General features: G+C 48.6%; 1 long non-coding RNA gene across 6 annotated transcripts in view; it reads left to right on the forward strand.

Moving 5' to 3' along the window:
• The window catches only part of LOC112545888 (uncharacterized), a 150,701-nt gene that overhangs the window by 63,389 nt on the left and 70,265 nt on the right, over positions 1 to 17,047 (forward strand). For 5 of the 6 annotated variants that reach the window (XR_012905339.2, XR_016350120.1, XR_016350119.1 and 2 more), the window contains exon 4: positions 5,338 to 5,416. The exons of the other annotated variant lie outside the window; for it this stretch is intronic. This is a non-coding gene — a long non-coding RNA (uncharacterized LOC112545888). The remainder of the gene's footprint in view (positions 1 to 5,337; positions 5,417 to 17,047) is intronic. 6 annotated transcript variants of the gene reach the window in all.

Consider the following 17,047-nt stretch of genomic DNA (forward strand, 5'->3'; position numbering starts at 1 on the left):
CTGCAGGTACTGGCCCTCCCCAGCTCCCGTCGGCTGGTTTCTGGCCAATGGGAGTACGGAGCTGGCGCTCCGGGCCGGGGTAGCGTGGGGAGCCCCGTGCCCCTGCTGCTGGCCACTTCCAGGACCCACACATGGACAACACTGCTCTGTGGGAGCTGTGCCGCCGGGAATCCGGGCCAATGCAAAGGGGGAGAGCACTGCGGAACGTGTGGCTGCAGTGCAAACCAGCTGGCCCCAGGAGCCTTGTGCAGGTGCAGCGTGCAGCTGGAGAAATCGGGAGCAATGAACCAGGCGAGCCCCTGCCCACACATCCCCCAGCTCGCTAGGTTTCTGGGGGAGACAGGAACTGGGCAAAGCCCATTCATAGGTGTCGCTCATAGGCAGGAATACACCTGGGATAGGATCCGCTCCCACCACACAGGAAAGCGGGATGGAATTGACAGAGGATAAATGAATACGGGCCATCAACTATTGCATTGAACAGCATGGCCCTCTGAAGGGACTGGTGTGGCTGGAAGAACAGAGCTGTGGCTCAACGGTTATTGGTTTACCAGGTTCCTACTACACTGTGCTTTCCAGGGTGGCCTGGCGGTAGTAGCCATGTTTTGGCGTGTGGAGAGGAAATGCATGTGCCAAAAGGGCTATTGCTCCCGTACCGGTTACTCGCAAAAAGGCTTTAGCCTGCTCTGCTGCTGTACTGTGACTGCTCACGCTGAAATTCCTTGGATATAGAGCATGGCTACTCAACACACGGGCCACATACGGCCCCCGGCCTGTTTGTTTGTGGCCTGCAGGTGGGAGCCAAAACAAAGACGTTGTCGATAGAATGGTCTCCTGTTGATAGGCTGTTTAGTAGGTAAATCCCTGGACTGTCATTGCTCAGTAAAAGTGCTGCCATACGAGTGGAAATCAGGTAAATGTTGCATTGTATTAATATCAGCAGACTGACTTAAATGGGGCCTGTGCGTTGTGTAGTCTTGCCTTAATCTTTGAATTCTTGCCGGTCAGTGTGAAAAGCTATTTGCATATATTTGCATGTATATGTAACAACACTTAAGTTGCAGCCCTCGGCATGTGCTGTGAGTGTCAGTGTAGCCCCTGGAGCTTCCAAAGTTGAGTAACTCTGGTGTAGAGTCTTGTTCACCACCATATTATTAATTGCACTGGTTGATTTCACTGCAAAATTATATCAGTCATGCCCCAAATGAGATCCAGGCCTCACTGCCCTGACTGCTGTACAAATACATTGTCAGAGGCCGTCTTTGTGCCAAGAGTTCATAATTTAAAGAGACAGGATGGAAAAAGAGTTGGAACGCAGGAAGTACTAAGAGAGATTCAGTGGTTTGTCCAAGGTTAGCCTGGGACTGACCCTGGACATCCTGGCTCCAGTGTCTTCACCTTCGTGCTTAGCTGGTCAGTTAGAAGTGGGCAAATAATGGATGAGTTTGGTTCACTGGCTGTTCCAAACACATTAGTTAGGGTCAAACAAAAAAAGAAACTTTTCATCGTGTTTGGCAAATCCAAAAGTTGGGAGCAGGAGGAATAATTTCAGGCTGAATGAAACATTTTTGTTTCGACCTTGTGGTCGAAGTTGAAGTTTTCACCGTTTGAAATGGAAAATGAAATGTTTCATTTAGAAAATATCAAACTGAATTGTCTGGGGATTTTTTTTTCATATATTTTCTTTGCGAGGGAAGGGGGGGGTTGAGCAAAACAATTCGACAAACACTCACAAAATGTTTCAGCGTCACCAAATCTGCATTTTTCACTAGAACCCTTACTGTCAAATAACTGACAGGCAGCTCATGGGGAAAGCAAAATAAACCGAACAAGCATTCTTCCGCCTACCATTGTACAAATGCGCATGAATTGAATGTACTTGTCATGAGCCGGGATGGAGTCAGAGTCTGCTTTTAGTGACATATGGAGAAAATACTCTGCCCTGTGCAGGAGAGGAAGGTGTGGGCCTGGCTTCAAAGAATTTAGTGTTTTCAACATCTTTGAAATCTAAACACCTCATTTGGTTCAGTTTCATTGTGTGTGCAAGCCCCATGGCAGGCAGTGTTTTGATGGTTTCAAGATTTGATGGGAACATTTCACACAGTTTGAAAAATGAAGGCTGAGGCGGACAGATTGGTTAGTGCTTCCGGAGAACTGAGTCACCATCACAACTAGACCACAGACTTCCCCGAGTGCAGGGTGGTCTCCCTTCTCTCTCTGCATCTCTTTCTGCCCCACGTCCCCCACAAACTGGATACAATTTTGTGGTGACCTTGAGGCTTTTTTTCGCCGCCTCCGAGAATATTTCCAAACCCCCAATGAACATCAATCTGACCTACCAGATCCCCCCTATCAGCACCAAAGGAAAAATAATTCTATATGGACTCCCCCTGACGGTCGGAATTACAATCTGGATTTCTATATACAAAGCTTCCGCAACAACGCACAGACTGACATTATTCGCAAACGACAACAAGCGACACACAATCTTAGCCGCGCTGAATACCATGCCATCTAGAGTCTCAAAAACAACCTGGACATTATAATCAAACCAGCTGACAAAGGGGGTGCTGTGGTCATTATGAATAAGGCCGACTATAACCAGGAGGCAACCAGACAACTCTCGAATACCACATTTTACAAACCTCTCCCCTCTGATCCCACCTTGGAATACCAAAAGAAACTACACTGTCTCCTTAAAAACCTCCCCACAGCTACTCGGGAACAAATCCACACAGAAACACCTTCTGACCCCCGACCAGGATTGTTCTATCTGCTTCCCAAGATCCATAAACCTGGGCACCCCGGATGTCCCATCATCTCTGGTTATTGGCACGCTCACTACTGGTCTATCCAGTTATGTAGACTCTCTTCTCAAACCCTTCGCAACCAACACCCCCAGCTATCTCCGAGACACTACTGACTTCCTAAGGAAACTACAAAACATCGATAACCTCCCCAATAACACCATCCTTGCCACCATGGATGTAGAAGCTCTATATACCAACATCCCACATGAAGACGGATTACAAGCAATTAGAAACACTATCCCAGAGGACACCACTGCCAACCTGATAGCAGACCTATGTAACTTTGTTCTCACCCACAATTATTTCCAGTTTGAGAACAACTTATACCTCCAGAGCAGCGGCACAGCCATGGGTACACGCATGGCCCCACAGTATGCTAACATCTTTATGGCTGACCTAGAACAACGTTTCCTCAACTCCCGTCCCCTTTCACCCCTTCTCTACCTACGGTACATCGATGACATCTTTATGATCTGGACGCATGGCCAAGAAACACTGGAGATATTCCACAGAGATTTCAACAACCTACACCCCACCATCAACCTCAGCCTGGACCATTCTACACGAGAGATCCACTTCCTGGACACCACAGTACAAATCAACAATGGAAAATTAGACACCACTCTCTACAGAAAACCCACCGACTCATACAGTTACCTACATGCTTCCAGCTCCCATCCAGCACACACCATACGATCCATCATCTATAGCCAAGCCCTTCGATACAACCGCATCTGCTCTAATCCCACCGACAGAGACCAGAAGCTTAAGGATCTCTACCAAGCATTTATAAACCTCAACTACCCACCCGGAGAAATAAAAAAGCAAATTGAAAGAGCCAGACGAATACCTAGAAACCATCTACTTCAAGACAGACCCAAGAAAACCAACAATAGAACACCACTTGTCATCACCTACAGCCCCCAACTTAAACCTGTCCAACACATTATCAAGAAACTACAGCCTATACTGGAACAGGATACCATACTCCAAGAGGCTCTGGGACACAGACCCATAGTCTCCTATAGACAACCACCTAACCTCAAGATGATTCTTACCAACAACCACAGGACATACCACACTAATACCAACCCTGGTACCTTCCCTTGCAACAAACCCCGTTGCCAGCTTTGTCCACATATTCATTCTGCTGATACCATTATTGGACCTAACCAAGTGAGTTATAAGATCAAGAACACATATTCCTGCGCATCCAGAAATATAATTTATGCTATCGTGCCAAAAGTGTCCGTCTGCTATGTACATTGGACAAACATCTCAGACACTTCGCCAAAGGATTAATGCCCACAAAACAGATATCAGACAAGATCACAAAGAAAAAACAGTTTCTTGCCATTTTAACCAGAAAGGACACTCTCTCAATGACTTAACCACCTGCATTCTGCTACAAAGACCTTTTACATCTGCACTTGAAAGGGAATCCTCTGAACTGTCATTCATGTTAAAATTCGACACTCTCCGAGAAGGAATGAACAAACACTCAAACTATCTTACCCATTACCAAGATAGCTTCCCCAATTATCACCTCTAATACCATTAGCTTACAGACATCCCACTCTCCCCACCTCTAATATCATCAATTCAGAGACACTTACCTTCCTTCCTTCCCCCCCCACTGCATCCCCCTCCTGTTCTGAAATGTGATTTGTCCTTTTCATATGTGTTCATTTTTTTTAATTGTATCCTTTGGTATATATGGTTGTGACTATTTTCTTCCACTATTTGATCTGAGGAAGTGAGTCTGGCCCACGAAAGCTCATCATCTAATAAACCATCTTGTTAGTCTTTAAAATGCTACATTGTCCTGCATTTTGCATCTCAGTGTCTCTGCTCAGCCGGCGAGGACAATACTGCCTTGCTCCGCTTTAGTGTGGCAGATTGAGACAGGGCGTTTACATAAAACTGGCCAGGCCAAGTCAGATTAAAGGTCCAGCCGCCTGTCGTCTGACACTGGCTCGTGCCAGATGCCTCCGAGGAAATGAACAGAACGGGGTAATCAACAGGGTTGTGTCCCTGGCATCTTAGCAAATAGCCATTGCTGGACCTATCCTCCACGAACATCCCTGGTTACACGTATGGCCTTCCCCGCCTCCTCTGGCAATGCGTTCAACATGCTGACTGCATGTTGTGTGTAGAAGTACTTCCTTATGGTTGCTTTAAACCTGCTGCCTATTCATTTCATTGTGTGACCCCTGGTTCTTGTGTTATGGGAAGGAGTAAATGACACTTCCTTACTCAATTTCGCAACACCATTCACTATTGTTTAGACCTCTATCATATTCCCTGTCATACACACCCCGCACCCCTGTTTAGACATCTCTCTTTTTTTTTTTTAAGCTAAATAGTTCCAAGGTTTTTTAACCTCTCCTCATCTGGAAGATGTTCTGATCCCCCTTATAGGGCCCTGAACTTAGCTTAACTACACTTGTGCTTAGAGTTCCTGAAGCTAATAGTATGAGTCTTACCTATAATAGCCCATTGTATACCGTTTTCTCTTTTGTTACAGGGAGAGACTTCTTGACTGAAATAATAGGTCACCCCACAGCATACCCATTGCAGCAATAGGTCCCCAGCATCTCCGGCAGGTAAGAGACAGCAGAGTGCCTAAAAGGAATGAAAGATGGGCGGGATCTGCCAGGAAGGCTGCCTCTGGGAAACCAATGTGAGAGCTGCCAAAAGCCATGTAAAGTGGGGTCCTGCAAAGGAAATGAAAAGCAACAGTGAAAGGTTCTGTAGCCATATAAAAAAGAAAAGAAAACAAGGAAAAGTAAAAACCGCAAGGAAAGAAATGGTGCTACTAAGTTCTGAGGATGGGTTGGATATCAAAGAAAATCTAGACCCTGCCCCAACACCTAACCAAATACTTAGGCTCAATTTTAATTAGCATCATGAGGAACCTGGGGACAAAGGCTGGGTGGCTAATGGCAACAAGGATATGGAAGCAGAAATGACCACACCTGCAGCAGAAGTCACACTCAAACAGTTTAATGGGACCAAGTCCAGAGGCCTAGGAAATCTCCATCCAAGAATATTAGAGAAACTGGCTCATGAAGCAATAAGCCCAATAACTCAGATTTGTAAGGAATTGGTAAATTCTGGAGGTTCATGCCCTCTAGCTGGAGAATTGTTGCCATGGTAGCTATTTTTAAGAAAGGGGAAGGCAAGTGGTCTAGGAAACAACAGGCCGTTAGTTTGACCTCAGTTGTATGCAAGTTCTCAGAGCACATTTTTAAACAGAGAGTCGTTAAGGACATAGAGGTAAATGGTAACTCGGATACAATACAACATGGTTTTACAAAGGGCGAATCATGCCAGACCTGAGAAGACAGATGATTTCTAGACAAAGGAATTGCAGTAAAGCTCATCTCCAGGAGCGGCCCATGAGCTTAGGCAAACTAGGCGGTTGCCTAGGGCACCGCCGGCGCGGGCGCCCAATGATGACGTCACGGGGTACCCCGTGATTACATCACGGCCATTGACGGCCGTGCAGGCGGGGGCGCCGATCGCGCCTTCCGCCTGGGGCACCAGCTACCGCAGCCAGCCTTGAGCCGCTCCTGCTCATCTACCTGGACGTCAGTAAGTCACGTGACACAGTTCCACATGGGGAATCATTAGTTAAATTGCAGAAGAGGGGAAATAATACAAAACAGTGGGTATGGGACTGGGTGAAGGGGAAACTATAATGGGTCATTCTGAAAGGTGGCCTGTCCAACTGGAGGGAGGTTACTACAGGTTGAACCTTTCTAGTCTGGCACCATCAGGACCTGGCCGGTGCCGAACCAGAGAATTTGCTGGACCAGAGGAGGTCAATAGTGTCTAGCAGCATTGCCAACGCTTCCACTGCTCACTGGGCTCTTAGAAGACATTGAGAGTAAATTAGAACTAAATCACAGCGCACAACCCTGAGAGCCAGGACTGGCAGCTGTGAACAAACTTTACGGGGCTACAGGAAACTTGGCCACACTCATGCTAGGTGGCTAACTCAAATCCTGCTGGATCATGGATGTTGTCAGACCAGTGAGTGCCGACCTAGAGAGGTTCAACCTGCAGTGGAGTTCCTCAGTGATCAGGCTAACCTTTTTATTAATGGCCTTGGCAGAAAAAGTGGGAGTGTGCTAATAAAAGCTGACACAGTTGGGAGGCATTGCCAGTACAAAGGAGGACTCAAATATCATACAAGAAGATCTGGAGGGCTTTAGAAACTGGAGTAATGGAAATGGGGCACAATTCAATAGTGCAAGATCATGCTTCTAGGGACTAACAAGAAGAATTTTTGTTCCAAGCTGGTATCAGTTGGGCATGCCACAGGAAAAGATCTGGGTATGTTGGTCAGTCACAGGGGGATTTTAACCTGCCAATGTGCTGTGGCTAAGGTGAGCCTCGGATAGGGGAGGTGTTTCCGGGAGAGAATGAGAAGTGCTGTTGTCATTACTCCTGGCTGTAGTGAAACCTTCTCTGACGCCCGGTGTGTGGTTCTGGTCTCCCCTGCTTAAGAATGAGGAATACAGTCTTGATCAGTTGCAGAGAAGGGCTCGTGGAAGTGGAGCCTCTCCCTTATGAAAGGAGACTGGGAGAACTTGGCTCGTAGAGCCTAACCAGACGATGGCAGAGGGGATAAGATTGCTCTCTGTAAATATCTGAAAGAGATCCATACCAGTGAGTGAGAGGCACTATTTAAACACCAGTGTGACCCCAAGAACGCATAGCTGTAGCCTGGCCCTCCGTCAATGTAATCTTGAAATTAGACGAAGGTTTCTAACCGCCGCCCACAGGGAGAAGTGGAGCCAAAAAGCTAAGTGGCTTTGCGACAGAGCTTGACAGAAGGGGATGTGACATGACAGGAAGCCATATAATTGCACGTCACTGCTACGCATCTACTAGTAGCAAATATCTCCAGCAAATAGCCAGTGGTGGGATACTCGACGGGGAGGGCTCAGAATTAAGAGAGGATCCTTTTCCGGGTATCTGGCTTGTGGGCCTTGCCCACGTGCTCAGGGTCTAACTGATCATTATATTGATGGTCAGGAAGGAATTTTCTGCTGGGTTGGATGCTGGGCCGACCTGAGCTCTTTTGGTGGCCCAGGCCCCAGGTGGGCGGCGCCGCCCCGGGCACACGGTACATGCGTGGGGCCGCCCCCAGGGTGCGTGGGCCTGCCTCTGGGCACACGGCGCATGCGCGAGCCTGCCCCCAGGGCGAGCACATGGTGCATGCGCTGCCCAGCCACCACCGCTGGCGCACAGCCTGGGGCCACCTGGGCGGACCACGCCTGGGCGTGCATGGCCCCCTGGCCGCGGGGGAAAGGGCACTGAGGGGTTAACGCGGCCCCCCACCCCGGTCTCTGAGTCTAACTGTAAGCTGCCCTTGGATGGAAAGGACAGCACACACATTCATGCAATGGCAAACTCTGGGGTTAAATTGCATGGCAAACGAATGCGCGCCAAGAATGAATTGATTAGCCAAATAAAATACCAATGGCCGGCAGGGAGACAATCGGGACAAACTGAACCATGTTTCCGCATTTGCATTCTTTCACCTTCTGTGCTGGAAGCCAGGAGACATTGTCCCTCGCGTGTGGCCAAGGACAGGGACTAAAATCCTTTTCCTTTCTCCTTGAAATCTGCACGCCTGCTGCCTGCTTCCCGCCCCGAGGGGGAGAAATAGTTCCCGTGAAATTGGTGTGGAGCGGGGACGTCTGGAGTTGGAATCATTCCTTCGCTGGGCTCAGAAAGGAAAAGCCTTGGGGCAGATTTTGAAAACAAAATTGCCTGCCAGTCTCTCCCCCCCCATATAGCTCCCAGGGGTTTTCCTCACTTGGTCTGCTTTAGTACTTAAGGGAGCTTTTCCTTGGCTGCCTTCGATGGGCCTCCAGGGCGAGCAAAATAATTGGCCTAGTCAAATGCCAGAGCAGAATGAGAAATTGATTTCTGGGGTGCAGCTCTGGTTGGACATGGGCTGGGCTGCCACTCTTCCGTTTGGAGTTCTGCCTCTCTCGGCGTCCTTGAACGCTTCCTTGGCCCCTCTAGCGTGGCACTCGGGTTACTAGCAGGGGGCAATTCCAGTCCCCTCCTGTGGTGCTCCTGTGGTGCCCACGCCTCTCGTCCCGGGAGCCGGGTGGGCTCAGGCTTTGAAGGGAGGGGCGGGGACTAAAGCTAAGGCAGGTTGGCACCTAAATCCACATCCAGGCCTCTAAGTAAGTGGCTTTCCAGGGAGACAGCTGGGGCCCAGCGTCAGGCCATCAAAAGACTGTTCACAGGCAAGTGGTCAAGAGGGGCCCGGCGGCCAGCTGGTCTGGCGCACGGCAGAAGGCATGAAATCACTTAATGGGAGAAGAGCAAGCGCTCAGAGAGGGGCAGCCCCAGCACACAGACCTTGCATAGAGGGACACGAGCTGAGAGCCCTCTGGATACGCTCCGTTCAACACCTGCCCCGCCTCTGCTCTGACAGTCTCTATTAGTGGCCAGTATTTATCCTATGGGAATGGCCCCTTTGGGAACCTGGGCCCCAGAGGTACCAACTTCCCTACTAGCTGAGAGGGGCTCAATTCCCCACTGCCCCAGGCCCCACACACCATCCACCTCTTCCCTCAAGCCCTGCCCCTCCTTAGCCTCTTCAAAGTCCATTGAGTGCACCACTGGCCATAGTGAAATCAGTGGTCAAGCACCCCGGGAGTCAGGAGAGGCCTTTACGTAACACACCGATCACTTGATACATCTGTGTTGCGGGCGAGAGGTTTCACTGACATGCATGGGGGACAAACTGGTTCCTACGTGAACTGTGGAGCTCTTCCTAAAAGACTGCCCTGTCCCATCATGCCTTCTGCACCCGCCCCCTATGGACCAAGCAGCAATTACAGAAATACTTCAGCAAGGCTGACTAGATTTTTTGGGGGTTTTTTGCATCCTTCTTCCTGGAAGCTAAGGACCTTCGTTGCCATGACAGCACTCAGCAGGCAGCCACAAGCCTGCGTCTGCCCCCAATAGTGTTTCTACCCCGAAGGGGCCGGACTTCTAGGTCTGTCCCCTGGGACGGCGCCACTTCTGTGGAGGAGCACTTGAAGGCTGATGGATTTCCACGGAGCTCTGCCAGTGCCATGAGCTGAGCACTGGGCCCTGGAACCACATTGGTTCGTAGAGTCCTTTGACCCAGGTGAAGCCTGGGGAAGCCCCCGTCTTAAAGCCGAGAGGTGGGAGTTCATCCCACAACAGTAACTTTATTGGTTGTCCTACAGGGAACTCTTGCTTCTTTCTGTAACGATCAATGTTCAGTCGTCTTCTGAGACAAGGGGCCCAGCCTTCCACTCCTTGTAAAGAGCTCAGGTAACCATGTGCCTGGGGTGCCCGATGGTGCCGGAGCGGAATTCAGGAATTGGTCCAGTCTCAGGCGCGCCACCGGCTAGAGGATACTAACTTCAGTTCTTTACTTTGCATGAAGAAATGGGCCAAGTTCTCTGCAGGCGTAAGCCCATTAATGTCGATGGAAGTACACTAGTACAGCCCAGATTCAGAGACAAATGAAACGAAAGAAAGCACCGATGTTGGTGTGTGTATTGACAGCAAATTCTGTTGTGCACAGAGTCAAAGGAAAGCCGCATGTCCCCGCTGAGTAAACATCTGGGAGCAGCTGGTCAGACAACTGATCTTGAGACGGCCAAAGACAAGCACAAAAGAAAACCCAATATTCCTGCTGCAAACAGAATACCCATCTAATCTCGGACCTTAGACTGGGATCTGCAGCCACTGACCTCACTGTGGAAAGCAACTGGTAAGAGCGTCGGCAAATTGCACAAATCCAGCTTTGGGCCACATTGGCTACACAGAGGTTGAAATTAAAGGGTATTTCCCATCTCGTCTTTGCCATCCCCTCTATATCGAGTAGTTTACAGTCAACTTTTTTTCATCCAACTCTGAACTGTTGCCGTCTAAAAGGGAATACCTTCCCGATTCCAAATCTCCCTATCAACCTTTCCAAAACAATGTGGCACAAGGAACACACACAGAGAGCCACTGTTTTGGGGTGATTTGGCTCCTACCCCTGTGAGCGGACCCTGCAGCTGCTCGATCTAAAAACAGCCATGTGGTAAGGCAATCAGGAGACCCGTGTCTCTACCACACTCCCTCTGGGACCTGTGGCTCAACGCCCCAGCAGTCAAATGGGGATAAGGTTTGCGTAGGCGGCAAGATCTTTTGGGGAAGGGACTCTCCCTTGTTGTGTGTATTTACCATGCTTAGCACATGGGGTGCCTCAGAACACCGCAGTACAACCAATACAAATAGCTAGCCAACCTTATCCCGGGTACTGCGGGAGGCTACCCCTGTGCTCAATGGCTCCTGCCGTCTTGCCGATTTGAACTCCGATGGACCACACAAAATCCACATCCCCTTCCTCTATGCAGGTGATTGGGAGTATGCAGCACTTCAGTAACAGAGCCATCCGCAAAAGCAGGCAGCCTGTTATCCCTGCTCCAGAGATCTTGCAGCCAAAAGGGAGGAGAGAAGGATGGCTGGCCCCGAGGCTGGCCAGAGACCCAGAAAGCTCCATAGAGTTCATTCCAGTGCCGAACGAAATCAAGACCTCTGGAAAAGTTTTGTCAAAACAGGAGAAAGAGGGAGCTTGATAGTTGGCAGGTCCCGTCCACAGACTAAAAGACACCCCCCCACTCCTCCCCGCCAACATTTGTGATGTCCTGGGCACTCCATACCATGGAGAATGATGCTTCTGTGCGTGTCCTTACTGTGCCTGCGTCGGAGCAGGGAATATTCCTCTGGGTCTCTCGTGTCCCAGCTAAGTACCTTTATCATGGCACTGTTGACTTGTCTCTCTCTCTCCCCCAACCCCATTTCCGACCCGTCTGCGGCTGAGACAATTTCAGGTTATCCTACGTTATGGCGAAAAGTTGTGGTTTCAGCAAATTGGCATTACCTGCCACTCTCCTCCCCCTCCCCCGAAAAGTGACTGAAAAGTTTCCAACCAGTTGTATTCTCCCTATATTACAATGGGGAAACTGAGGCATTGAGCAGTTAAATGACTTGCCCACAGGCACACAAGAAAGCTGTGGGCAGACTGGTCATGACCCCTGCTTTCCCAAGTCCTGGCTTCTAACTGCAATGCAATGCTTTGCAAAGCTCCTGTACTCTACATACCTGCCTGCTGGAGCATGTTCACTGGTTTTATTTCTTCCTTTCCGTTTTGTTCCTGCTCCCACTGGATGTGCTAATATAGATCTCTACCTTTGCTCCTAGCTACAGATATTCTTGTGAAATGTTAGTAAACAGGCTTTAGAAAAAGAGAGACAGGGAAACAAAATGCCTGCCAAAGGAGAAAGAGCTGATCCAGCCAGGTATTCCCAAGAGGCTAGAATAGCCAGAGAAGGGGACTGAAGGGAAAAAAGGAGGCTATTGAGATGGAGGTCTTTAAACGTTTCCCTTGGAAGCAGCCTCAGCGGCTTTTCCCGCCGCTTTTGAAAGAGCAGTGCAATAAAGATGTCAGTGGTGAAATAGCGCAGCCCATCTTTGCAACACCTTTTCTGTGAGAAGCCAGATGACGAACATGTGAAGAGCCAATGAGTATCGCTGTGCTAACGATCGGAACATGGGCGCCGTAGCGTTCGCAGCCCTGGGCTGTCAGTGCAACAAACAGTCATGAGGACAAGTCCACGGTTCGGTTTGGATGGCGTGTGAAATCAGGTGCAATTCACCGGTTGAGGGTCCCATTTTACTTCTGAAATGTGGGGCAGACCCACCAAAACGTTCTCTGGACTTTCCTTGGAGCTAAGCTGCATTGACGGGGGCTCTGTGCAGATCTATCACTGCAGGGATGAAACCCAGTTGCTTTCTCTGCGACGCAAAACTTGGCTGAATTTTCCTTTGACTTGGGAGTGTAGACGGTAAAGCTAGATTCAGGGCATATGAAACCCATGCAAACTGAACCTAAAAATGTGTCTCCTTGAACTCATCAGAATCAAAACCACTGATCTTTTCGCGCAAGTCTGTATCCATACTAGTTTTGTGCAGAAGTACAATCAAGTCAGGAACCAAGTTATAGAACATTTCCATCTACCTAATCACTCTTTAAAAGATCTCCAGGTGGCTGTCTTGTCACAAACCAATTTTACAAGCCAAATACACCAAGAAGTGTTGGAATTGCAATTAATCCATAAATTCAGTTCTCGCACTGATGGCCTCCTCAATCAAGATAACGGATGGCTGGGACATTATCAGCCTAATATTCAATGAAGGTGCCAACAGCTCTTTGTGTAGATTCTTGAGTTAGATAGGAATGGTACTAATTGCTATCCTATGATCCTTATCTGCTTCTTTTAACTATCTAGTCTTTACTTGCTTATAGATTACCAGTTCTGCCTATTTGGTTTTCCCTTTGATATTTTCGTACCCTGTGCTCCTTGTTTCCTGCCCCCCCTTCCATTTTTTTCCCTCTCCCTTCTCCCCTATTTATTTGGGGTCTACACATCCTAAACTCAAAACTCTGGTGATCTGAAGAAGTGGGTTGTGCCCACGAACTCTCATGATCCCATCTACATGTTTTGTTAGTCTTTGAAGTGCTACCAGACCATTTGTTGTTTTTTATATTTATCCTGTACAGACTAACTCGGCCACCCCCTGAAGCATTGTTAAAAGCAGTAATACAGACAGGAGTCAGCTTTGTCCCGTTAACCAAGTTACAGCCTGGGCTTTCCAAGGCTTAAATCAAGGCTGGGGGTTTGGTTAGGATCCTGTCTCCATTACAGATGTTAACCGTGTTGTAATCAGACCTGGGATTGTCACCAACTTATGTAGTGGGGACTCAGTTCTAACAGCAGTGTAGAAGAAGCACAGTTCAGTTCACAAAAGTCTGAAGTTGGGCCATCACCGGGGTCAAGACAGAGGTGCACAGCAAGGAGTTCTGTAGCGTTCGTGCTGCTGCTCCGTCAGGTGCTAGGCAGTGCTGCCAACTTCCATGAGAACTTGAAATTCATTCTAAGAAAATCCGGGGGGAAGGGGAACACGGGTATTGTTTAAAAAACCCAAACAACCCCTGAAACTGTTTCCAGAGTGAAGCCAGACATCGGTGATTATCCGCTGATTAGCTGTGAGTAAAGCATCAGGAACAACGCTAGTGTTTGAAGATTTCTCTCTCTCTCTGGTTTCAGTGCAATTGCTGGAATGACAACAGCTGATGTAACCCCCCCCCCAAAAAAAACCCCAAAAGCCATTTTCTTATCACTATGCACCCTGTGTGGACTTTACCCCGTAAGTGATCTTTCAAACCTTGGAAGTATGCCAGGAATACCTCAATTCTTTTTTAATCCTCCACAGTGATAAACTATATTTCCCTGTGCTTTGTCATATTCTGTCTCAGTTATCGGCATGGAGGGAGCGAGAGAAAAATACCGTGCTTTCTCCTCTTCTAACTATGCAACTCTGTGACGAGCCAAAGAGCCCCGCTCACATTCAAAGTCCCTCTGTTTATATCAAAAAAGCTTCAGGCCTTCCAGAGGCAGTGGCTCTCCCCAATTGTCTCTGCAAACTACTGACCTATGGAGGCGCATACGGGCTGTGTCAGTCCTCCAGGCTGAGAAGGAAGGACCCTGGTTTCTCCTAGAGGAGTCTCAGTTCACTGTTTCCTTGTCTGCAGCGTGAGAATTTATTTAGCGGCCTTCCCCACAGTGACCATTGTCTTGCCTTTAATTTCATGCCTGGGTCTTGCCAGGAATAGTGAGCTGTAACAATCAATTTGGGCATAAAAGCCGCAGGCGCCAAGAGGTGGGCATTGCCCCATACTCTGTGGGTTGAGACCGGGGGTGGGGCAGCTCTGCAGCCAATGGGGCCAGTGCTCTCTGTGAGTGGGGGGGGGGGCCTGCACTCTCCAGGGGCACCCTGGATGCTCCCGTCACTACAGCAGTAGCTGCTGAGGAATTTCGGTGCCTCTCTTGGTGTCGTCATCACCAGCGGGTCCTTAAAACGGCAGCTTTACCCATCCCCTGCAATTCCCGTTTGCAGTTTATACCCCCATAAAAACATGAGCATTCCAGACTGCCGAAAGCAGCAAGTGGCTGTTTCAGCTGCATCGTTTTTCCACGAGAGCTGCTGTTTCCCAAAGATAACCAACTGGACCTCTGCATGGCCAGACTGGTGCATTCCAAAGCCACCGGGAGTTCCAGTTAGTCATCTGAAAACCAAACGGTGCAGTCGGACCATGGGACAGCTTGGGTCTGTGCCGATTCAGACCCGCAGTATACTAGGCGGGGGGACGTCAGGAGAGCACTGCTCTGCCCTAAGGAAGGCCAAATGGGAAACATGCGTATGTCTGTCCTTCCGTCTGTCCGTGAGTCAATTTCCTCGAGAGTGGGAAGCGCTAGGCCCACCGATCAATGTGCTGTCTCTAGGGGCAGCTTACATTCAGGCTCTCACTATCCTGTGGCTAACCAGAGCCCACCAGTAGGCAGGACTGATTAACCGGTTCCATTCGCTAGCCAAAAAGTCACTTTACAGAGCGAGATGGGCTCTCGCCATGCACAGGAGCTCGTTGATTTATAAGCCAACCCCCAAATAATATGCATTGCAGATAAACTATTTCCCTTTAAAATCTAGCTGCAGAATGACAGGCACACCAGAGGCCTGGCCTTCATTAGCCCGTATAATATCCTTCTATACCTTCAAACATCTGACCCACGCGAACAAGACTTGGTACTTCAAAGCCATTTGACTCATCCCTCATACCACATGAAAGGGAGTAACAGCAGTAGAACCAATACGCCGGTAGGCTGCCTTTGCAAGCTGATTTACATTTTATAGACATATGGTCATGGCAATGAAAGTAACCCCAATTAACTCACTTCTTCTCTGGCAGCGCAGCGTCTTCTCAACTTCTAGCAGAGGCTGGCAGAGCAGGGAAGGAATCGTGTTTACCTTCCCTCCCTCCAAACCCCATGTTGAAGTCTTTTAGACAGGATAGGCAGGTTGGCCAGAAGGTTCGCTGTTGAGAGATGGACGCTAAGCGTGGTTCTGCAATAACACTTTGAGTCCTGGTCAGTCTAGCAGGAATGTGCTCAGATACTAATGAAGAAACCTGACTCTCCTAAAGCCAATGGAGAAGGCAGCTTGCAGGGGGTGGGGCTGCAACAGAAATCATCTGAAAATCACTCAATAGCCTACAGACGTCAATATGTTTTAAGTTACCAACTTTTCTGTCACAACTGTGCCCTTACAGGATTTAGATACCTTTTATAACTCGTTTCCTGTGGGCTCCTCCCACACCACACAATCACAGCCACTGTGACTGGAATGCACCAGAAACGAGAACAATAACCCTTCTTAAACCCGCCTGAGTGGGCGCAAGTGACTGTGCTGGCTCGTGGCAGGTTAATTTTTCTATGATTCCCTGAATGTTGAGGGACCTTCCATGACGAGGATTATGGAGCCAAAGCCCACGGAACTCAGTGGGAAGATGCTTATCATCGTCACTGGGGCGTGGCTGTGTTTGCGTGGCAGAGCCTTACCAGGAAACTAAGCTCAATGGATGGCTCTCATGGGTAGCTTCATGCGTTGGAATGCAGTTGAATCACACAGGAGCACGATAACACGGTGCAGTGTTGAAACATCACAGCAGCAGTAGCCTGGGGGTCAACGTGGCAATTTAAAACAGGGACCGTGAAACTAAGACACCCACACAAACAGATGGGTTAAATCTGAAGGCAAGTTGGTAGCCAATTAAGGGCTTGTCTTCACTACACGGAGGATCGATGCTGCAATCATCAATCCATTGGCCATCGATTTAGCGCATCTGCTTAGACACGATAAATCAATCTCTGAGTGCTCTCCCATTGACTGGGGTGCTCCACCAGGAACAAAAGAGTAGCTGAAGTGAACAGGAGAGCAGCCCTCGCTGACTTTACAGCACAGAGGAAACTGCAATAAGTAGGTTGACTTCAGCTATGCTATTCTAATCTATTGCGTAGATTGGATCAGTGGAGGATGGGTTAGTGTAGACAAGGCCTAAAGTAAAAGAGAACATTCGCTTTGATGTTTTGGCTTTAAGAAAGTTGTAACTAATGGAGATTGGTAATTATAGAAACTGACGTTAGGAAGGGAGTTTGGATAATTGAAAACTTCTGCTTTGCTAAATATTTATAACTTGCTTTACTTGACTTCTTTGATGAATGCAATGACTTTAACTTTTTTTAAACTACAGAAATGCATGCAATACATTTATTATGAAG

This window comes from Pelodiscus sinensis, chromosome 7 (genome assembly GCF_052426305.1).
Source record: "Pelodiscus sinensis isolate ZL-2025 chromosome 7, ASM5242630v1, whole genome shotgun sequence".
Classification (NCBI taxonomy): Eukaryota; Metazoa; Chordata; order Testudines; family Trionychidae; genus Pelodiscus; species Pelodiscus sinensis.